Source organism: Sorex fumeus, unplaced genomic scaffold (assembly GCF_029834395.1).
Source record: "Sorex fumeus unplaced genomic scaffold, SorFum_2.1 ptg000065l, whole genome shotgun sequence".
Lineage (NCBI taxonomy): Eukaryota > Metazoa > Chordata > Mammalia > Eulipotyphla > Soricidae > Sorex > Sorex fumeus.
The window spans coordinates 2812082-2836942 of record NW_026606122.1 but is presented as its reverse complement, the minus strand read 5'-3'; the positions used below and the strand labels follow the sequence as shown (position 1 = coordinate 2836942).

Here is a 24861-nt window from a genome sequence, read left to right as displayed (position 1 = left end):
GTGTAGTATTCTACGCAATATTAGCGTGAGAGAAATACAATAATTACTATGAAAATATTATAGTTAAAATGTTATGAGAACCCAGTGGAGGGAGGTTGTTTCTATAAAACTTATGATAGTATAGTAGCTTAACTATTTAAAAAAGTTTTTAGATATTTTATCTGGTGACTTGGATAGGTTCAGTGACAAACTCTTAAATTTTGGGTGGGACTGCTAAAAGGAGGTAGCTGGTTTTCCTTACTTGGATGTTGCTAATGTATGGCAATGAATGCTTGTCACTTTGCACTAAGAAAGTATACCCCAGAATAGTACTTGCCATTGTAATAGCATTTGCCATTAGAAGGATATAAGCAAATATTGGCTAATTGAATAGAATTGGAGTTTACAAAGAAATATAAGGTATAGTTTTAAGCCCACTTGAGTATATAATTGAGATTAAAAGGTACTATTGTTAATATCCTCTATTACATTACAGAAAAGTGATTTAGGCTTATTTTGGAATGACAGACCAGGAAATGTGGTAGATGTAATATATTTGGACATTAGCAAAACATGAAGTAATATATTGCATGAATGAAGCATAATAAAATTAAGAGTAGAATTTTGGTAGGTCTTGTTTTTGCTATTTTTTGACCTCAATGTTTGTCATTAGCAGTTTTGTATAAAGAACAAGAAATTAATACCTAAAGCTTACTGAGGATTATTAGAGTGAACACTGAAAGCACAACTTAATTATTTGGGGGCTTAAAATAGTAGAAATAAGTGTAATCAATGAAGGAGAGTCCCTTTCTCCCCACATCTGTGCCAACACCAGTTGCTTTAGTTCTTTTAGATGTGGGCCAGTCTCTGTGGTGTGAGATGATATCTCATTGTTGTTTTAATCTGCATCTCCCTGATGATTAATGATGTAGAGCATTTTCTCATGTGCCTTTTAGCCATTCTGATTTCTTCTTTGAGAAAGTTTCTGTTGATTTCATCACCCCATTTTTTGATGTGGTTGGATGTTTTTTTCTTGTGGAGTTCAACCAGTGCTTTGTATATCCTTGATATCAACCCCTTATCAGATGGGTATTGGGCGAATATCCTTTCCCATTCTGTAGTCTGTCTTTGTACTTTGATCACTGTTTCTTTTGAGGTGCAGAAGCTTCTTAGTTTAAGATAGTCCCATTTGTCTATCTCTGTTTTCACTTGCTTGGCCAGTGGCGTGGCATCTTTGAAGATACTGTTAACTTCAGTGTCGTGGAGGGTTTTGCCAACCTTGTCTTCAATGTACCTTATGGATTCCGGTCTGATGTTGAGGTCTTTAATCCATTTTGATCTTACTGGGAATGCCGACTGGTTCAGCTCATTTGGAAAACAGTATGGACGATTCTCAAAAAATTAGAAATTTGACTCCCATTTGACCCAGCAATACCACTCCTGGGAATATATCCCAGAGAGGCAAAAAAAGCATAGTAGAAATGACATCTGAACTTGTGTGTATTGCTGCACTGTTTACAATAATCCAAATCTGGAAAAAACATGAATGCCCAAGAACAGATGACTGGTTAAAGAAACTTTGGCACATCTACACAATGGAATACTATGCAGCTGTTAGAAAAGATAAAATCATGAAATTTGCATATAATTGGATCAACATGGAAAGTATCATGTTAAGTGAAATGAGTCAAGAAGAGAGGGAAGGCATAGAAAGATTGTATTTATCTCTGGAATATAAAGTTACAGAATGGGAGACTAACTCCCAGGGGTAGTAGAGATAAGGATCAGGAGGTCTGCTCCATGACTTGGTAACTGGCCTCACATGCTGGGGTAAAAGGCAGCTCAGATAAAGAAGGGAACACCAAGTAAAGGATGTTGGGGGGTTCCATTTGGGTTGAAAGTAGAGTATAGACTGAACACGATGGCCACTCAATACCTCTGTTGCAGACTGCAACACAGAAAAGGAGAGAGAACAAAAGGGAATTCCTTACCACAGAGGCAGGGTAGGATGGTGGGGATGAGGGGTGGTGGTGGGAAGGATCACTTAATCACTTAATCACTTAACTTCCCGTTAGTCGTCGATTTGCTCGAGCGGGCGCCAGTAACGTCTCCATTTGTCCCTGTCGCGTGCTAGTGTAGCCCAATGGCATCTGTTCGCTCCAGGAACATGAAGGGCCTCAAACCGATCGTTCATGATCTTGACGAAGAAGTCTGACCATCTGGTAGGTGGGCGGCCATGCGGTCTTTTGACATCCCGTGGAATCCAATCAGTAACAGCTCTAGTCCAAGGGTTGTCTTTAAATCTCATTAGGTGACCAGCCCATCTGATTTTTGACACCTTGGCAAATGAGACAGCGTCCCTGATCCTTGATCGTCGACGGATGTCAGAACTCCGGATTCGTTCTCTCATTTGAGTGAAACGTGATATTCCAAGCATAGCTCTTTCTATTCTTCTTTGGGAGACCTGAATAGCGTTCTCATCTTGTTTGCATAGGGCCCAGGTCTCTGAGGCATATGTTAATGCAGGAAGAACAGTGGAATCAAAGAGATGTGCCCGGAGCCAGAGGTTCTTCGTCCTCTTAGCTATTTCTTCGACGTTCTTGAAGGCTTCCAAGCCGCTCTCTTCCTCCTGCGCAGCTCGGGTGCCAGGTCATTTGTCATGTTGACCTCTCGACCTAGGTACACATAGCTGTTGCATTCGGAGATGGTCGTTCCATTGAGAGCGAATGGGGCGTCAGGAACAAGGCTGTTTCTCATAAACATTGTCTTCGTAAGATTCAGGTGTAGTCCTACCTTTCCACACTCACCGTCAAAGTCGGCCAGCATTTGTGCCGCTTGTCTGATGTTTGGTGTTATTAAAACAATGTCATCAGCAAAGCGGAGGTGCTGTAGTTGCCGACCATCTATCTATCGGGAAAAGTATTCGTAACGCCCGCCTGTCCTTCGCCAACTATAAGACCAAGATGACTGCCCTCCGACGTCCTGATGGATCCATCACATCCTCCAGAACGGCAATGGAGAAGATTATCCATGACTTCTACTCAAATCTCTTCGATAGCTATGTCCACTTACCGACATACCAAATTCCACAGGATGGATATGTCGTTCCCAACGTTCTCCCTTCCGAAATCCGACACGCCATTTCGTCGGTAAAGAAACAAACAGCACCCGGCCCAGACAAGGTCAGACCTGAACACCTGAAGAACCTGCCATCAGTACTCATCAATACACTGGCTCGGCTCTTCACTCGCTCCCTGTCTGAATGCAAGGTTCTGTCCCAATGGAAAACCAGCAGGACCGTACTACTGTTCAAGAAGGGAGACATCCATGACATTGGCAACTATCGCCCGATCTGCCTATTGTCTGTCATCTACAAGTTGTTCACTCGAGTCATCCTAAATAGGATTGGCAGAACACTAGATGAAGAACAACCATGCGAGCAAGCAGGGTTCCGCAAAGGATTCAGCACCATTGACCATATCCACACAATAACCAAGCTCATTGAGGTTTCTCGGGAGTTCAAGATGCCGCTCTGTTTAACGTTCATTGATTTAAAGAAGGCCTTTGATTCTGTTGAGACGGAAGCGGTCATTGAAGCCCTAGCCAATCAGGGCATTCAAGCCCAATACATCAGGATCCTCCGAGAGCTGTATTGCGGATTCACTACCAGGATCTCACCATTCTACAAAGAAGTGATCGTTGATGTCAAGAGAGGGGTGCGGCAGGGTGATACCATTTCACCGAAACTCTTCAGTGCCACCCTAGAGAACATCATGCGACGACTGGAATGGGAAGGAATGGGAGTGAAGGTGGGAAGGATATTGGGAACATTGGTGCAGGAGAATGAGCACTGGTGGAGGGATGGTAAACAATTATTGTATGACTGAAATACTTGTAAGTTTGTAACTGTACCTCATGGTGATTCACTAATAAATTTTTAAAAAATACGTGTAAGCTAAATAACATAAGTGTAAAATATATACAATGTACAATAGCAAGAGGGTTGAAAACGGAATCCTGTGGAAAATTTGTATTCCTCTATTCAAGTTGGTTGTTTTTTTAATCGAGTCACCATGAGATACAGAGTAACAAAACTGGTCATGGTCAGACTTCAGTCAGTGTTCCAAAACCTATCCCTCTACCAGTGTACATTTTCCATCACAAATGTCCCCAGTTTCCCTCCTGTTACCCTACACCATGCCCCCAGTCTGTCTCTGTGGCAGACACTTTCCTTCTCTCTCTCTCTGTCTCTCTCTCTCTCTGTGTTTGTATGTCTGTCTTATTTTGGGCATTATGGTTTGCAATACATGTACTGAGAGATCATCATGTTTGTTCCTTTACCTATTTTCAGCACGCAGATCTTATCCAGAGTGATCATTTCCAACTATCTTTATCATAGTGGTCCCTTCTCAATCCCAACCCCTAATGCCTTAGAACTTGAACTAGGCTTCCAACTGTGGATCAGTCCTCCTGGTTCTTGTTTCTACTGTCCTTGGATATTAGACTCATATTAGACTCACAAATGGGTCCAATCATTTTTTATCTATTTCTCTCTTTCTGACTCATTTCACTCAGCCTGATACTCACTTTTCATGTCCATTCATTTCTAAGCGAATTTCATAACTTTTCCTAACAGCTGCATGGTATTCCACTGTGTAGATGTGCCATAGTTTCTTTAGCCAATCATCTGTTCTAGAGCACTCAGGTTGTTTCCATATTCTGGCTATTGTGAATAGTGCTGCAATGAATGTAGATGTGCAGATAGTATTTCTGCTGTATGTTTTGAGCCCTCTGGGTATATTCCCAAAAGAGGTATTGTTGGATTATATGAAACCTCATGTTAGTTTTGCTTGGCTACTTGTTAAAGCAAACTATCAATCTATATTGCAATAGCATTTGTCCCAACGCATCAAAATCTGGAAACAATATGACTTTGTCAAATTGTTGTTTAGAGTGTATGTGGGGGGTGGAGGTGGGCTTTGGCTATATAAAATGGTGTTCATGGGCTATTCCTGACAGTGCTCCAGGAACTACTAGGGGTTAGAACCTGCATAGGCCTTTCACATGTGCTCAGCCTGTTGAGTTATCTATAAACCTCATTTAGTTTTTTCCCTCAGTGCTCACGACACAGAAATCAGTTTTCTGTTTGTTTTGAGGCTACACCTAGCTGTACTCAGGGCTTACTTCTGGTTCTGGCTCTGTGCTCAGGGATCACTCCTGGTAAGATTTTGGGGCCACATGAGATGCTGGTGATAGAACCCAGGTAGGCTGCATGCTAGGCAAACTCCCTGCCTAATGTTTATCTGCAGTCACAGGAATAGGTTTTTAATATCAAATAGCATTTTATGAAAGTAATAATATACAGATATTCATAAATATTAGCTACAGTAGAAATACCTGGTCAAACCACCATCAATCTTCATGGAAATAGTGGTTTTAAAAGTTTTAAGTATCACATGATTTTCATCAGAGAAAACTTATTTGACTTATTTACACTTTTCAGAAAAAAAGACTCAGCACCCCCCATAAAATCTGCCCTCTTTAAGAGAAGGGAGCACCAAATAAAGGGGGTTGGGAGGATCCTCCCAGGATGGGAGATGCATGCTGAAAGTAGACTATAGACAGAACATGATTTCCACTCAATGCCTCTTTTGCAAGCCACAGCACCCAAAAGAAGAGAGAGAACAAAAGGGAATACCCTACCACAGAGGCAGGGTGGGACGGAGGGATAGGGGGTGGGAGGGATACTGGGATCCGTGGTGGTGGAAAATGGGCACTGGTGGAGGAATGGGTACTCGAACATTGTATAACTGAAACCCAAGCACAAAAATTTGTAAGTCTACAACTGTACCTCATGGTGTTTCATTAATAAAAATTTTAAAAATATAAGGTCTGTCTTCAGTCTTTTTTTCCCCAGTTAAATACTCTGGTGAATTACTAAATTAATAAACCAATCACAGTATAGTCATTCTAGAGTGATTACTAGAATTTCTAGAACCAGTCGGGTATACATATAGATAGTTATCCTTAAAACTGGCAATTTTTGTTTTATGAATAACTCAGTATGATTTAACAGCTTTTCCAAGATGCTTGATGACAGTACCTAAGCAAATTTCTCTTTGCAGACTCTCTTTTTAGACCAATATATAATCAAAACTATTTGTTCTGGGGGTATAATTAAAAAATACAAATTATAAAATTAAATGTACTAATAAGACACGTGTGATGACTGCAAAGTCTGCATACTCACCATAAAATTTTACTTGAAAAAATCAGTTAAGTGGGATATTTTCATTGTTAAAAATAATCTTTTATTTAATTAAACAACTGTGATTTACAAAGTTATTAATAGTTGAATTTTGTGCATGTAGTATTTCAATACCTGCCCCACCACCAGTGTCACGGTCCTCCCATTGTTCGTCAATTTGCTCAAGTAGGCCCAGTAATGTTTCCATCGTGAGACTTGTTGTTAACTGTGTTTGGCATATTGAATATGTCATGGTTAGCTTGCCAGGCTTTGCTGTATGGGCGAGATACTCTCGGTAGCTTGCCGGGCTCTCTGAGAGGGTCGGAGGAATCGAACCTGGCTCGGCCAGGCCGGCTGCACACAAGGCAAATGCTCTCTCCCTGTGCTATTGCTCCAACCCACCACCAGTGTAAACTTCCTTTTTTATAATTTTATTTATTGAATCATCGTGAGAGCAGTTACAAATCTTTTGGGTTTAAGTGTCAGTCATACAATGAAATACCCATCCTTTCACCAGTGCCCATTCTCCACCACCAAAACCCACAGTATACCCCACATCCCACACCCTCCCCCACCTATGGGGCAGATAATATCCACATTACTCTCTCTAATTTGATTACATACAATATTTCAACCCCAGACCCACCATTATTATTTGGGATTTTACCCCAACACTTAGATCTGCCAAAAAGGTAACAGTAGTCAATTTGTTTTCTGTTGCTGGTAATGAATAATATATGATGTTGTGAGGCCGCAGTAGTGGCCTCAAGATTTTGGAATTCCTAAATTTTAACCATTAAATCTGAAGGGATTTCTGCCAAAACCTGCTGGGTTCCGATATTTGTTCCTGAGTTTCTTGGATCATGGCCTTTAAGCAGCTTGATCAGGAGTCAGAGAGGCTGTTTGTGGGTGGCGACTCGAGATCTTGTTGCGGTGGTGAGGAAAGGGCAGGCTCCACCCCCATCCCGTTAGGCCCCACATGTCTCATCACTGTGGGCCCTATCCTGACTGTCCAATAACCTCTGAAGGATGGCAGCCATCAAGTCGCCAAGGGGGAGCAGGTGGAGGGACAGCACCCTTACGCCCCTGGGGTGTGCTAGTGACAGTAACCTACTACAGGGACAGGACATATTTCTGCCAAAAGCCGCTGGGTTTCAAGATTTTTTTTCTGAGTCTCTTGGATCATGACCGTTAAGCAGTTTGATCAGAAACCAGAGAGGCCGCTCCATCCCCATCCCGTGAGGTCCTGCGTGTCTTGTCACTGCTGGCCCAAACCTGACTATCCAGTGGCCTCTGGAGGATGGCGGCTACTGAGCCGCCAAGGGGAACAGGCCAAATCATGAAACCTATTCCCACCTGGTGTGGCCTGGCACCCGTAACTTACTGCAGGGACCGGGCACATTTCTGTCAAAAGCCACTGGGTTCTGAGATTTGTTTCTGTGTCTCTGGGATCATGGCCATTGAGCAGCTTGAGGAGTCAGAGAGGTCGTTCTTGGGTGGCGACTCGGGGTCTCATTGGGATGGGGAGGAAAGGGCCAGCTCCAACCCCATTCCGTGAGGTTCTGCGTGTTTCGTCACTGTGGGCCCTCACCTGACTGTCCAGTGGCCTCTGGAAGATGGTGGCCACTGGGCCATGAAGGGGGAGAAGGCCAAGGGACAACACCCTTTACACCCTGGGGTGATCCGGCACCGGTAACTCATTGAGGGGACTGAATGCACCTCTGCCAAAAGCTGCTGGGTTCTGAGATTTGTCTCTGAGTCTCTGGGATTATGGCTGTTAAGCAGTTCGATCAGGAACCAGTGAGTCCTTGTCTCCAATTATATAGCTGAGCTGGAGGTGGTTTGTGGGTGTGTCTCCCACATACCTAACTTTTTGCTATTTGCTTTCTTGGTAAACTTTGCCCCAAGTTTTTCGGGTCTGGCCAAAGGCACAGGAGCAATTTTGGGATATCTGGAAGTCTGAAGGTACCAGGTACCATCAGGCTGCTGATGCACTCGCCTCACAGGTACAAATTGACCTGCTAGCAGCACCATATCCCCAGTGTCAACTTCCTTTAACCAGTGTTACCATACTGCATTCTACCCCTCACCGCTACCCCACCCACTTGCCGTTCATTTGACAGGCACTGTACAAAGCTCAATAGTTGCAGCTTAGATCTCATGTTTTCAGAGTTATTGAGTCTTTCATTCTTTCTCCTCCTTCCTAAACTGTAGGATCAGGGTGATCTAGGCAAGAGTGGGACTTTTTTCTTGCAAGTATTTACTGTCATGATGCAAAATAAATATGTGTAAATGCAAGCTTCCTTAAATAGCAGTTAAAGCATTTATATACAAAAAAAGTCACTGTCTGATCAAATATGCAAGAGCTGGAATTTCCCAAAGTTTATAATACGGAATGATATCCATCTAGGTTCCTTCATGGCCTTCTTCTCTGTGTGACAAATACCTGATTGATGTTTTCAATAAGCTGTGTGCTGTCCAAAGCATTACATTTTTCCCACTGGCCTCTATAAATAACATGAAATGGTTTTATTTCTATTGATTTCACAATTTTTCTTGTTAATTTATTTCCAACTAGAAAATTTAGTTTACTGTGTTATTTCTTGTGCAGTAAGTTTGCTATCCATTTAGCCAATTAAATTTAACAGATGTATTTATTTTTCTGACACAAACTATCACCCAGTACACCTCTATAATACTGTTAGTACATGTTATGACTGAACTTGAGTAACAGTATACTATACTGAAAAGTTAGCTTTATTTCTGTTCACTGAAACTGTTTTTACCTCAAAGTAAACACCTATTTTTGCTGAAATTCTGCATCAAAAGTACCATCTATGTGTGAAGTACTGGAGAGTTATCTCAAAGGACTGAGTACATACTTTGCCTGTAGGAGATCTGGGTTTGATCTTTGGAACAGAATTGTCTCTTAGAACCTATAGGGGCAACACTCTAGCAATGCCTGGTGTGACCAAAATGAAAAACAAAAAGGTTATCTTAAGAGCAGTCTGACCTTGCCCTTATCCCTCACCACTTTCATCCATGATAAGAATCTTCAGCATTGTTAATGAGAAGATAGTACAGGGATTAAGGCATTTACCTTGCTAAAGTAACTCTGGTTCTAGCCCCTGCACTAAATAGAGACCCTTTATCACTGCCAGGAGTGATCTCTGAGCACAAAGCCAGGAAGTTATCCCTGAGAACCACCTAGTGTGACCCAAATAAACAGGGAAGAATAATAATCTTGAGGATGGTTAGCATGTCCTGGTTCATACTAACTCTGCTCTTTCTAGCTCTCAGCCATTACACAGGAGAGCCACTTCCATATGGCATACCACTCCATGACTGCCACCTTTTTTTACTTGTCTATTTAAATTGCAGGAGCCTGGCATGCTCAAATTCTTCCTTGAGGAAGCTCTTTGTAAACCTTGAGTCCCATGCATCTATCCAGAAGCTTATTCTTTCCCTATACAAGTGCAGTGGGGGGCAAGTCTGGGCACATATTAAATAAGCAAACATAATTCTAAAGATTTTTAATCGACTTGGTTCTGATCAACCATTTTATTAGCAAAAGAGATGAGACCAGTGAAGATATATTCATCAAATTTACAGATACCAAGATACTGGGAATAGAGATTGGAAATTAATGTATAACAGATAAGTTATATTTATTAGGTGGAATTGTCAACAGACTTTCAAAAAATGGTTTTTATCATATAAAATGCACTTCTATTATAGAAAATTAGTAATTTGTAATTACCTGTAACCCCCCAACTGTCATTTTTGTTTATGTGTGTATTGTCTCATCACTTTAATTTTATTTAATTTTTGGCTTTTGGGTCACACCTACCACTGCTCAGGGACTATTTCTGGCTCTGCACTCAGAGATCACACCTGGCAGGTTGTAAAGGACCACATAGCATACTGCAATTGAACCTGGGTCAGCCGAATACAAGGCAAATGCCCTACCCATTGTACTATTGCTTTGGCTCCTGGCCCATGACATTTTTTGGAGGGAGAAACACCCGGCAATGCTCAGAGGTTACTCCTGGCTCTGTACTCAGGATTCACTCCTGTCGAGTGATCAAGGGACCATATGGGATGCTGAGGACGGAACCCAGGTTGGCCATGTGCAGGTCAAACACCCTACCCACTGGCCCCTGGACTATCACTTTCAAAGTAGATATGCACTATTATGAATTGTCCCACTACTACAGACATAAAAGGTCTTTGTCCCAGTCTAAAATCAAATTAAAATTGTGATGTGGCCACTGTACACATAGTTTATAAAGCCCCACAAGGGTCTTTTGAGTGAAAAATCACAGTTCTAAAAAAATCATATAAATTTTAATTTTTATATGTTTAATGCCCGGCAAGCTACCGAGAGTATTCGATATGCCAGACACAGTAACAACAAAGTCTCCAATGGAGATGTTACTGGGCCCGCTCGAGCAAATCGACGATCAACGGGAGGGCCTTTACCTTTTACCTTTTATATGTTTAATTAGAAAGAAACATTGACATATATTGTCACTGTTCCATGGAATTTTCACATGTGCTTTGAAATAATAGTCACAAAACTTGGCAAAATGTATTTTGGAGAGTTTCTGTGAATCCTTCACCTAGTCTTACCCAGTGGTAACATTGGGAGAATGTGTAACATTTTATATACTTATACTGTTGTGTCACATTTAAGGTCTACAGGCCTTTATTTAAGTTTTAATAATTTCATATTCACCTTCTTGTGGGGAGTTAATTTACATATTATCACATGTTAATTGCATAATGTTAAAATATAGACTTATTCTTTCACCACAAGATCTCTCATGTTATTCTTTTATGGCAATTGCAGTCTCCTTCCGCACACCTTCCTGTCTCTGGAAACTCTTGATTTGTTCTCTACCTCTACACTTTTAAAATCTCGTGAATTTCAAATCGGTGGTATCATAAGTTGGTAATGTTTTGATATTGACTTATATCATTCACTATAATTCCCTTGAGAATCATCCAGGTTGTGTCTATCAATAGTTTATTCCTATTTTTTTTATAAATGATTAGTATTATATTTAGTAACATTGAAGGTCATTTGAGTTATTTCCAGTTCCTGGGTGTAAAATAAACATGTGTGTTTATTTTTGTGGGACACTTCTTCAGAGTGACTGTACCATCTTTCAGTCTCAATCTGAATTGTATGTATAAGGATTCTAGTTGCTGAGCATCTTTGCCACCACATGGTACTTAATGGTTTCTGTTTGTTTTCATTTTAGCCTTCTAATGGGTATCTCAAGGAATCTCATCAGAGTTTTAAGTTTTGCCTCCTCTAGGGCTCATACAATTGAACATCACACTTTTCATCTGTGTATCCTCTTTGGTGAAGTGTATAAGTCTTCCACAGTGTAAAATTGGGTAGTTCATTTTATTAGTGATAAATTACAAGACTCCTTTTCAATAAGTTGATTACAAATCCTTTGTTGGATATGAAATGTACAAATATTTGCTAGTCTATAGCTTTTTTCCATCTTATAATATATTTTAATTAGTGCCATTTTAAATGTAATTTTTATTAAGACACAGAAATATACAAAGCTGTTCATAATAGAATTGTTTTAGGCATACAATGTTGCAACACCATTGCATCACCAGTCCCCAGGGTCCCTGCCATCCCCAGTCTGTCCTCTTGGCATATATAACATTTATTTCATATTGCTTGCTCCAGGGGCTGAAGCGATAGCACAGCTGTAGGGCGTTTGCTTTGCATGCAGCCAGCCCAGCTGAGCAGGGTTCAATTCCTCTGCCCCTCTCAGAGAACCCGGCAAGCTACCAAGAGTATCTCACCCACACGGCAAAGCCTGGCAAGCTACCCGTGACGTATTCAATATGCCAAACACAGTAACAATAAGTCTCAAAAAATGGAGACGTTAGTAGGCCCGCTGGAGCAAATAGATTAATAATGGGAGGAGAGTGACAGTGACAGTGCTTGCTCCAGCAAAACTTAAAGAAATGGCAAATGGAATTATCATAAGATTAATCAACAAGTTGATTTGTAATGACAATTGCTCTATGATTTTAACCTATGTAAATAAGTAAATTCAACTCATTTAATACAATATATTAAACTGCCTATTCTCATTTACATGACTAAGTTTTCAACTCTGTCATCTAAAAAAAATTGCATAATTTTGTACTTGAACTTCATTGTGGTAATCATTATATCTGTACAGTCTATAGCTTTTTAGTTCTCTATGTCTTTCACAGACCGTTTTAGTTTTGAAAAATTTCAGTAGCGTTTATGAATTGTGCTTTTTTTGTTAAAAATTATTTTAATTTACACGATCACGATCATCCTGTTGTTCGTCGATTGCCTCGAGCAGGCACCAGTAACGTGTCCTTCGTCCTAGCCCTGAGATTTTAAAAAGTGCCACATTCAAGGCTCTTTTACGGTTAGGAGAATGAGACCCATCATTGTTACTGGTATTTGGCATATTGGGTATGCCACAGGGAGTTTGCCAGACTCTGCCATGCGGGCAGGGTACTTTTGGTAGCCTGCCAATTGTCCAAAGTAAGAATGAAATAATAAGATGTTGTTTGGCCGCAAATGTGGCCACGCGCTTCTGGGAGCTGGGTTTTATAGTCTCTGGGTCTTGGCCGTTGATGGGATTACAAGGCGCAGGGGCGGGGGGGGGCAGTTGGTGGGTGTGACCCTTGCCTCCTGGAAGATGGAGGATCTGGGTGGAGGATGCTCAATCCCGATCCGTGCAAGCTTGGAGATCCCAGACCCGGGACCTGAATGCTGGTACCTTCATGCGTGTGGAGAGTGGTCCCAGCATGGTTGTGGCTGGTTCTGGAGGTCTTCGGCTGCCAGAGCTCTGCTCAGGGCGGGGAGGGAAACTCAACCCACCCCCTTCCAAGGGGTCCCGGCAAGGACAGCCAGGCGTGGGGACAGGAGACTCTGCGCTGTTCTCTTCCAGGAGCTGGGTTATATAGTCTCTGGGTCTTGGCCATTGATGGGATTACACAGTGCCATGTAATTATTTTATTAAAATTATTTTATTAAATTATTTTATTATTTTAATAAACTAGGTTTTACCTGGTGGTGCCCAGTTTGGTGCTTAGGGGAGAATGTGTACCACGGTTTGAACCTGGACCTCCTGCATGCCAAGCATGTATTCCTGACTGTTGAGCTAGCTTTCTGATCCCATGTAAACAACTATGCCCAAACCTAGGTCATTAATACTTTCTCCTACATTTTATCTCAAAGTTTCATAGTTTTAGCATTGAATCTGGAATACATTTTGAGTTAATTTTTGTAAGGTTGTGAAGTTTTGTGGTCATAGTTTACTTTTCTCTTTATAAATGATGTTTAAATTTTTCTAACATTATTTGTAGGAAGGGAAAACATAATTTCCCCAATGTATTTCTTTTGCCAAAGATCAGTTAGTCTTTTGTAGGAGGGTCACATTCTTTACTAATTTCTGAATTCTGTTTCATTTATACCTGTGTCTATCACTTTGCCAATATTATACTAGATTTTTTTAGTTTTATAGTATATATTAAAACTAGGTGAGTCTTCCAACTCTTTATTTTTTACAAAATAGTTTTGAGTTTTTCAAGTTTCTTTGCATCTCCACATGCATTTTAGAATTGGTTGGTCATTTATACAAAAATAGGCTGCTGGGAGCTTGGTGGACTTTGCTTATATCTTGTACAGAAAAGAAAATAACAGGTCCAATACTGCTTTAGAGATTTTTGCATTGGGTGTCTCTTGGCATCTGGAAACTTAACTGGTAAACAGTTCCTCACACTACTATAAAACCCTCCCTAAATTATCCCTAGAATAATTGTTCAAACAATGTGTCTAATTTTGAATACCTGCTTTCCTTTCTTCTGTAAGTTTGGAATTTTAGTGCTTGTCAGCAGAGAGTATTTATGTGCGACTCAATCCTAATAAAATCTTGAGCACTGAGTCATTAATGGGATTCCCTAGTAGACAATGCTTTACATGTTGTCCCAACTCATTGCTGGAAAATTAATGAGTTTTCAGTGAGTAGGGACCGCCTTCTTGGAAGCTTCTGGCTTTCTATAAACTTTTCCCTTTGCTAATTTTTCTCTGTATCTTTTTCTATAATAAATCATAGCCATGAACATGCCTATGAGCTGAATTTTTCTAGGACTTAGTCTAACTGTGAGTAACTCTGACATATAGGCCCTCCCGTTGATCGTCGATTTGCTCGAGCGGGCCCAGTAACATCTCCATTGGAGACTTTGTTGTTACTGTGTCTGGCATATCGAATACTCTCGGTAGCTTGCCGGGCTCTCCGAGAGGGGCGGAGGAATTGAACTCGGGTCGGCCATGTTGGCCGCTTGTAAGGCGAACGCCCTACCCGCTGTGCTATCGCTCCAGCTCTGACATATACCTCTAGGTAAATTTGAAAAGAATTGGCATATTTTCTGTGTTGAAACTTGTAACGCATGAACATGCATTGTTTGTCTATTTATTTAGGGCTTAAAACTTTTTCAGTTTACTTATGCCTGATCTCAGTACTCTCTCTCTGATCAAGAAAAAATATTTTTCATTTGGAATTTTTTTTAACAAATCACTGTGAGATACATTTACAGACTTATAAACTTTCATGATTGTGTTTCAGGCTGGAGCAATAGCACAGAAGGTAGGGTATTTGCCTTGTACGCAACCGACCGGGCCGACCTGGGTTCAATTCCTCCGCCCCTTCCGGACAGCCTGGCAAGCTACTGAGAGTATCTTGCCTGCACGGCAAAGCCTGGAAAGCTACCTGTGACATATTCAACATGCCAAACACAGTAACAAGAAGTCTCACAATGGAGATGTTACTGGTCCTGCTTGAGCAAATTGATGAACAACAGGAGGACAGTGACAGTTTCAGTCATACAATGATTGAGTACCCATCCCACCACCAGTGCCCATTCTACACCACAAATTTTCCCAGTATTCCTCCCGCATTCCCACCCCCTGCTTCTGTGGTAGGCATATTCCCTCTTACTATCTCTCTATCATTTTGGGTGTTATGGTTTGCAATACAGGTATTAAGCGGCCATCATGTTTAGTCCATAGTCTACTTTCAGCATGCATCTCCCATCCCGAGTGAGCCCTCCAACCATCATTTACTTGGTGGTCCTTTCTCCATCCCAGCTGCCTTATCCCCTAGCACATGAGACCAGCTTCCAAGCTGTGGAGCAATCTTCCTGGCCCTTATGTCTACTATCCTTAGGTGTTTGTCTCCTATTGTTTTACTTTATATTACACAAATGAGTATAGTCATTCTATGTCTGTCCCTCTCTGTCTGACTCATTTCACTTAGCATGATACTCTCCATGTCCATCCAATTATATGCAGATTTCATGACTTCATCTTTTCTAACAGCTGCATAGTATTCCACTGTGTAGATGTACCAAAGTTCCTTTAACCAGTCATCTGTTCTTGAGCACTCGGCTTTTTTTTTCAGATTACGGCTATTGTAAATAGTGCTGCAGTAGACATACAAGTGCAGATGTCATTTCTACTGTACTTTTTTGCATCTCCGGGATATATCCAGTCCCATCAGAAAATGGGGCAATGTGCAGAAACTTTCTCAAAGAAGAAATCCGAATGGCCAAAAGGCACATGAAAAAATGTTCTTCATCACTAATCATCAGGGGTATGCATATCATAAAAACAATGAGATATATCATACCACAGAGATTGGCATATCCAAAAGAACAAAAGCAATCGGTGTTGGCGTGGATATGGGGAGAAAGGGTCTCTTCTTCACTGCTTGTGGGAATGCCGTCTGTTCCAGCCTTTTTGGAAAACAATATGGACATTTCTCAAAAAACTAGAAATTGAGTTCCTATTTGACCCAGGAATACCACTTATGGGAAAAAATATTTTTACCCTACATATCCTTATATGCATTGTTAAATTTATATCATACCAAATATTTCCTTCCTTGGTAATATAACATTTTTTAAAAATTAAGTTTCCTTTTTACACAGTGCTAATTTGAAATAATATTTGCGTATTGATCTTATATTATGTTACTTTGCTAAAATGTATTAATTCACTAGAATTTTTTTCTTTTGGTGGATTTCTTGGAGTTATCTACATAGGTGGTTATGTCATTTGTAAATGGAGACATTTTATTACTTCCTTTTATTGTTTATGCTTTAAATTTTATTTTTGTGTTTTATTGCATGACCTAAAGGATTCCATTATGATGTTCAACATGAGGAATATGAATGGATAGCTATAACTGCAGATGTAGTTTAGTGGTAGAGTGCATGATTTCATGTGTGAGATCCTGAGTTAGATCCCCTATTCCCACATACATGCACATACACAAGGAGAAAATTAATAAAAGACAATCTGGTCTTCTTTCTGTTTGTTGTTAAGAAAGCAATCTTTCAATATTATTATTATTATTGTTGTTGTTGTTGTTGTTGTTGTTATTGTTATTCTTTTGCCACATCTGGTGATGCTTGGGGCTTCCTCCTGGCTTTGTGCTTAGGGGCCACCAGTGGTAATGCTCAAGGGACCATATTCTGTACTAGGATTGAACCAGGGTTGTGGCCAAAGCTGCCACATACAAGGTAAGGCAAGGGCCTTACCTCATGTGCTAATTCTACAGACCCTTTATATGATCTTTACTGTGGTGTTTTATTAAAACACTCTTGACTAGGTTAATGGAATTACTTTCCATACCTGCTTTGCTGTTATGTTGAGTTTTGTCAAAAGACTTTTCCTAAGTTTGATTTGATTTTAATTTGGTTTTAGATTATAAAAATGGTGTATTGCATTGATTTTCAAATATTGAAGCAGCTTAATATTCCTAAGACAAATACTACTTGATCTTGGTATATTATTCTTTTTATATATTGTTCAGTTATTATAATGCTACTTACTGGTTTTCATTCTTCACTGATTTAAAATGACACATTTAATCACATATTTGGGTTTGTATTTAGTCTTTTCAGTATGGAGATGATAGAATACTGTGTTTTCCTATGAATTTGTAATATTCTTTGGTTTATGAACCATAACCAAGCTCAAAGTTTACCCACAGTTCTGATCTTAGGAGCCACTCCCTGCAGTGCTTGGAGGACCATACAGTGCCAAGATGGAGGGATTGAAGGAGAGACTTAATCCAAGGCCTCCTACATGCAAAGAATGTGCTTTGCCTGTTGAGTTTTCTCTCCAGCCTATACCATCCTCTTCATGTTCTTTTGTTCATCTTTTTTAAAAAAGATTAATTTTTTCTTATATACTCTTTAAGGTAACCTGTAGAATAATTTGACAGTTATTCAAAAATTAACTGTTGGGGTTAATTGAGGGAGAATTAACGTTTTATGGGGACAGAGAGATAGTACAGTAGGTAGGACACTTGCTATGTACCACATATGGCCCCCCAAATCTGCCAGTAGTTATCTCTCTGCTCAGATCCAGGAGTAAGCCCTGAGCACCCCCAGTCTAGCCCCTAAATAAAGCAAGAGTTTTTATAATATGGAACTGTACAAGCCATTATATTTTAAGTTTAGCTATTAGGTTACCTTTTACAACTTTTTCAAAATTTTGGAGCCATCTCTATGCTCAGTGGATCATTCCTGGCAGTACTTTGGTGGCCATGCAGTCCCAGGGATTGAACTGAGACCCATGCATTCAAATATGCACTCAGCCTGTTAAGCTGTCTCTCTGCCTCTATAATTTCAAGGCTTGAAAGATTATTTTTGGTGTTGAAGAGACAGTACAGCTGGTAAGGCACTTTCTTTGCATACCCCTTACTGGGTTTGATCTCCTCCATTAGATATGCCCTTGGTATTTAATCTCCCTATAATCCCGAGAACTACCAGGAGTTATTCCTGAGCACAGAGTCAGGAGTAAATCCTGAGAACCCCTGGGTGTGGGTCCCAAAACAAAAATTTTTTCATTTTCATTTCATCATCCTGTTATTCGTCGATTGCCTCGAGCAGGCCCCAGTAACGTCTCTTTCATCCTAGCCCTAAGATTATATTCAAGGCTATTTAGGAGAATGAGACCCATCATTGTTACTGGTATTTGGCATATTTGGTATGCAATGGGGAGTTTGACAGACTCTGCCCTGTGGGCAGGCTACATTCAAATAGCCTGCAAGTTTGTCTAAAGTAGGAATGAGATAATAAGATGTCATAAAAAAATGTCCTGATAAGATGTCGCGCGGCCGCCACGCAGTTCCAGGAGCTGGATTTTATAGTCTCTGAGTCTTGGCCGTTGATGGGATTACACGGTGCCAGGGGGCCAGGTGGTGGGTGTGACCCCCGCCTACTGGAATTTGGAGGATCTGGGTGGAGGATGCTCGACTCCAATCCGAGTAGGCTTGGAGATCTCGGACCCGGAACCTGCGTGGATTTGTCCCTCTGCCAGTACCTTCATGTGTGCGGAGAGTGGTCTCAGCATGGTGGTGGCTGGTCCTGGAGGTCTTTGGCTGCTGGAGGCCTGGTCGGGGCGGGGAGGAGAGCTCAACCCGTTCCCCTCCAAGGGGCCCCGGCGAGGAACAGCCAGGCGCGGGGGCAGAAGACTGCACTGTTCTCGTCTGGGAGCTGGACTTTATAGTCTCTGAGTCTTGGCCGTTGATGGGATTATACGGTGCCAGGGGGCCAGGTGGTGGGTGTGACCCCCGCCTACTGGAATTTGGAGGATCTGGGTGGAGGATGCTCGACTCCAATCCGAGTAGGCAAAAATAAAACGATAAAAGATTCTCTTAATACTGCTCTCAATGACTTTATTTATTTATTTTGACTTTTTAATTGAATCACTGTGAGATAGACTCTTACAAAGCTGTTCATGATTGGATTTTAGCCACACAGTATTCGAACGCCCATCCTTCCACCAGTGTACATTTCCCTGCACCAGTGTCCCCAGGTTCCCTCCCATTACCCTACCCCACCCCCTTCCTGCCTCTAGAACAGGAGCTTTTCTTCACTGGTCTCAGTGACTTTAAAAGGATTTAGTTGGCTATTGGCAAATTGTTTTCAACATTCGCTAGCCTCATTGAGAACCTTTAAAAATGTTTGAAGTATTGTACTCTTAATTTTAATTAAAATACATAGTATATTAATAATGTAACTGATAGTTTTCTATATTTAATTTAACTTTTTCTGGTTTGCTTAATTTTTCAGAATTGTTGCTTCTGTAGTCATAAATAGGATATCTTTCTCAGTTTGGCAAAAAGTGTGATCTTTATTAAATTATGGTACCAGATACCGTAGATTAGTGTTTTTCAGACTTTTCCCACCTTGGCTCCCTTCTGACCTTGTTTTTTTTTTTCCTGTGACTCCTCCCAGTTTTATTGGTTGGCCCTAAACTCGTGTCATAGCTCTTCATTTATATGATTTTCACTTATGGCCCCCTTGGAAAATCTTGGGGGCCCACAGGGGGCTATGATTTCCCCAGTTGAGAACCACTGTTCTAAATTCTAAATATTAGGAAAATCTAGGAAATTTATCATAACATAGAAAATTTTTATACTATCTGAGGTTTAATGCAGGAATTATATATTCCTTGAAGAACTTCCTATAAACACATTGATGTGTATTGGCATTTGTGTATTCCATTCTTTGATAACTTTTTATCATAAAAATAATCAATTTAATGACTATTGTGACAATTATTATTATAAACCATATTTGGTACTACTTTATATTCCTTTGTAATTCTTTTCTCACTCAAAATGGTATGTGTAATACATTATCTTACTCATATGTTTGCATGCTAGTTTATGTTCTCATTTCCTCAATTTCCTTTGCAAAGGAAAATTTCACTCCTTAGGTTAAAGAAACATCTTATGGATACATACATAACGTTTTCTGATTTTAAAAATTCATTTATATCTACTCCATATTATTTTATTCTTATTTTCATTTTTTGTTTTTCCTAGCTTCTTGAAATGGATGCTTCAGTCTATTATTTTTAATTTCTGACTTCCCAACAAAAGCCCCTGAACTATGCATTTTCTTTTAAGTAACAATTCTGACTCTGCCTACTCCCAGCAGCCCGGCATACCTCCACTACTTCCACTGCCTCCACTACCCAGCCACCACCACGCTCCAGGATGCTTTCGGGACACTCGGGCCAAGACTCACACACAAGTGAAGCCCCGTAGAACCAGGGAAGCAGAACTCTGTAACCTTGGACTCCAGGCTCAACGGAACCAGGAACAGAGATCCTCTGCCTGCTCCCAGCAGCTCGGCATACCTCTACTACCACCACTGCCTCCACTACCCAGCCACCGCCACGCTCCAGGAAGCTTTCTAGACTGCGCAGAAAACACTTAATACAAGATTACCACACCATATTTCATGGGGTTCAAATATGGTTTGAACCATGGGAACACCTACAAGGACGATTAGAGGCACTCTAAAAGCCTCCATCCCTCTCGAAGAGCCTGGAAAGCTACCGAGAGTGTCCCGCCCAAACAGCAGAGCCTGGCAAGCTATCCATGGTGTATTCAATATTCCAAAACCAGTAAATACAATGAGTCTCATTCCCCTGACCCAGAAAGAGCCACCAGTACGGCAGTGTTAATAAGGATAAGGAAGGAAAGGCTGATAAAATCTCAGGGCCGAACTAGGCTGCCAAAATGAAGAAGGACAAAAATGACTGTCTGTACTTTCAATGCACGTATGCTGGCATCGGATGCATCCATCGAGGACCTGATGGTGCAAGCGCAAAGGATCAAGTACGACATCATTGGTCTGACCGAGATGAGAAGGCATCAATCACATCAAGCCATTTTTCGACATTGGAGAAGAACTGTTCCTGGGAACATGTGACAAAAGAGGTGTCAGTGGTGTCGGTGTCCTTGTCAACATGAACTTGGCCATAAACATTGATTCATTCGCATGCTTAACAACCCGAATCGGACGATTACACTTGAATAGATGTAGCTCACTGCCAGCAGTTTCTGTCTTCGTTGTGTATGCACCAACATCCAATTATGATGAAGGAGAAATTGAGAAGTTCTACATGGAGCTGGGGAAATTCTATATAGAAGACCACACCTTCTACAGGATCATTGTCGGTGATTTTATTTTATTTTTTTTTTTGCTTTGTATTAATGCTCATTTCTTTTTTTTTATTAGTGAAAAACCATGAGATACAGTTATAGGCTTACAAATTTTGTGCTTGGGTTTCAGTTATACAATGATCAAGTCCCCATCCCTCCACCAGTGCCCGTCATCCATCCCCATGGGTCCCAGCATCCCCCCCACCCTCATCCCCCCCCCCCGTCCCATCCTGCCTCTGTGGCAGGGTATTCCCCCCTGTTCTCTCTTCTTTTGGGTACTGTGTTTTGCAAGAGAGGCTTTGAGTGGCAATCATGTTTGGTCTATCGACTACCTTCAGCATGCCTCTCCCACCCTGGGAGGGCCCTCACAACACCCTTCATTTGGTACTCTCTTCTCTATCTGAGCTTCCTTTTCACCTAGAGTCTGTGGCTGGCCTTCCATTCATGGAGCAAAATTCCTGGTACTAATCTCAGCCATTCCTGTGTGTCACTCTCCCTTTTTGTTGCTTTATGTTCCCCAGATGAATGCAATCTTTCTGTGTCTATCCCGCTCTTTCTGACTCATTTCGCTTAACATGTCGGTGATTTTAATGCCAAGATAGGACCAAGAAGATCAGCCGAAGAACTCCACATCGGGACGGAAGGAACAGGGTGAGAGACTGTCTGACCAAGACCATCCATGGTAACTCACAATTCCAGGAGGCGAATCTAAACGTGGGACATGGGAGTCTCCCAGTGGACAGTTCCACAATGAAATTGACCACATCATATTCAGTCGATGGTCTTGCCTGATCAATGTCGCTGTTGTCCCAAAGTTCCAAATGGATCAGACCATTGTCTCCTTTGTGCAAAATTCTACGTCACAGAGCAGGGAGAAAGGACTGCAACGTTTAAAAGAGAACTCCCAGAATGACCATCAACTAGGAGCTCTTTGGCACTATCGTGGCAACCTGGGAGGATGCCGTCATAGACAACATTGATGAGAATACAATCGACTGGTTTCATGATTGTGCGAAGAACACCGAGAGAGATAGCCACAAAAAGACACCTGTCTTTGAAAACTGTTGAGATCATTTACCAACGTGGCTTGGTGCAAGCTTCCGGCAACTGCAAATGAATGTCTGAGCTCGCAAAGTAGTGCAGAGAAGTGATAAAGTAAGACCTCAAAGAGAGATGAGCAGCAGTGCTGGCAGATGCGGCAGAAGCTGGGAAAAGCATTCGCAATACCCGCCTGTCCTTCACCAACTACAAGACCAAGATGACTGCTCTCTGACATCCTGATCGATCTATCAAATCTTCCAGAAGTGCAATGGAGAAGATTACCCATGACTCCTACTCGGATCTCTTTGATAGCCACGTCCACCTGCCCACATAGAAAATTTCGCAGGATGGACGTTCCCAACGTTCTTCCTTCTGAAATATGACATGCCATTTCATCGGTAAAGAAGCGAACAGCCCAGCCCAGACAAGGTCAGACCTAAACACCTGAAGAACCTGCTGTCAGTACTCATCAATACACTGGCTCGGTTCTTCACACGCTGCCTGTCTGAATGCAAGGTCCGTCCCAGTGGAAAATCAGCAGGACTCTACTACTGTACAAGAAGGGAGACATCCATGACATTGGCAACTATCACCCGATCTGCCTGTTGTCTGTCATCTACAAGCTGTTCACTCGAGTCATCCTGAATAGGATTGGGAGAACACTAGATGAAGGACAACCATGAGAGCAAGCCAGTTTTCGAAAAGGATTCAGCACAATCGACCATATCCACACCATAACTAAGCTCATTGAGGTTTCTTGGGAGTTCAAGATGCTGCTCTGTCTAACCTTCATCGATTCAAAGAAGGCCTTTGTTTCTGTTGAGACTGAAGCGGTTATACTGAAGCGGTCATCGAAGCCCTAGCCAAACAGGGCGTTCAAACTCAATACATCAGGATCCTCCGTGAACAGAATTGCAGATTCACTATCAGGATCTCACTATTCTACAGGAAGGAGATCATTGACATCATCAGAGGGGTTCGGCAGGGTGATACTATTTCACCGAAACTCTTTAGTGCCACCCTCGAGAACATCATGCGACGACTGGAATGGGAAGGAATGGGAGTGAAGATAGACGGTCGGCAACTACACCACCTCTGCTTCACTGATGACATCGTTCTAATAACACCAAACATCAGCCAAGCAGCAAAAATGCTGGCCGATTTTGACCGTGATTGTGGAAATGTTGGACTACAGCTAAATCTCACGAAGATAATGTTTATGATAAACAGTCTCGTTCCTGATGTTTCATTCGCTCTCAACTGGATGAACATCTCCAAATGCAACAGTTATATGTACCTAGGTCAAGAAGTCAACATGACGAATGACCTAGCACCTGAGTTGCGCAGGAGGAAGAGAGCAGCTTGGAACACCTTCACGAGTATTGCAGAAATAGGTAAGAGAACAAAGAATCTCTGGCTCCATACATATCTCTTCGATTTCCCTTTTCTTCCTGTATTAACATATGCCTCAGAGACCTGGGCCCTACGAAAACAGGATGAGAACGTTTTTTGGGTCTCCCAAAGAGGATTCAAAAGAGTACTATGCTTGGAGTATCACGCTTCACTCAAATGAGAGAAAGAATTTGGAGTTCTGACCTCCGTCAATGATCCAGAATGAGGGATGATGTCTTGTTTGCCAAGGTGTCGAAGATCAGATGGGCTGGACACATAATGAAATTTGGAGACGATTGCTGGACTAGAGCAATTACCAACTGGGTTCCATGGGATGTCAAAAGGTCACGTGGCCACCCACCTATAAGATTGTCAGACTTCTTCTTCAAGACCGCAAATGATCAGTTTGAGGCTGTTCCTGTTCCTAGAATGAGCAGACTCCATTGGGCTACACTACCACGTGACAGGGATGAATGGAAACATTATTGGAAACCACTCGAACAAATCGATGAGTAATGGGATGTCAAGTGATGAAGTGAACAGTTCTGACTACATTCCATTAGTTCTGAAATATAGTGTTGTATCTATTATTTTTTAAAAACCTGTAGTTGCAAGTTTTATTTCTTCCTTCACCCTGATATCATTGAAGGTATATGCCTTTTTTCAAAGTGCTTTGCTTTTCTTTGTTTTTGTGTTTTTATTGCCAATTTCTAGATTTATTGTCTATAGAGATTATGCCCTGATTGATAATTTTTGCTTCTGTTAAGTTAATGAGATTTTCTTCATGGATTCAGAAATAGGTATTTATAAATGATTCACCGATATTTAAAGGAAATGTGTATTTTCTATAGGGTAAAAAGATCAGTATATAAATTACTTTTGGCTAAATAATTGTATAATTTATATGCTAAGTTTTCTGTTTAATATATCATAGGAGTGATAATCACCCACAGTTACCTTTTTATTAATTTATCCTAACAGTTTTTACAATCCTATATCACTTTATTTGTTTTTAATTTGGGGGACACAACCAGTGGTGCTTAGAGTTTAACCTTGGATCTGCTTAAACATCACTTCTGGTGGGTTTTCAGGACCATATGGGATGCCAGGGATAAATCCCGAGTTTGCTGCTTGCAAGGCAAGCACCTGCCC

General features: G+C 41.2%; 1 protein-coding gene across 1 annotated transcript in view; it reads left to right on the top strand.

The window, feature by feature from the left end:
- The window catches only part of CCNB3 (cyclin B3), a 74547-nt gene that overhangs the window by 4642 nt on the left and 45044 nt on the right, over positions 1-24861 (top strand). The window lies entirely within an intron of this gene.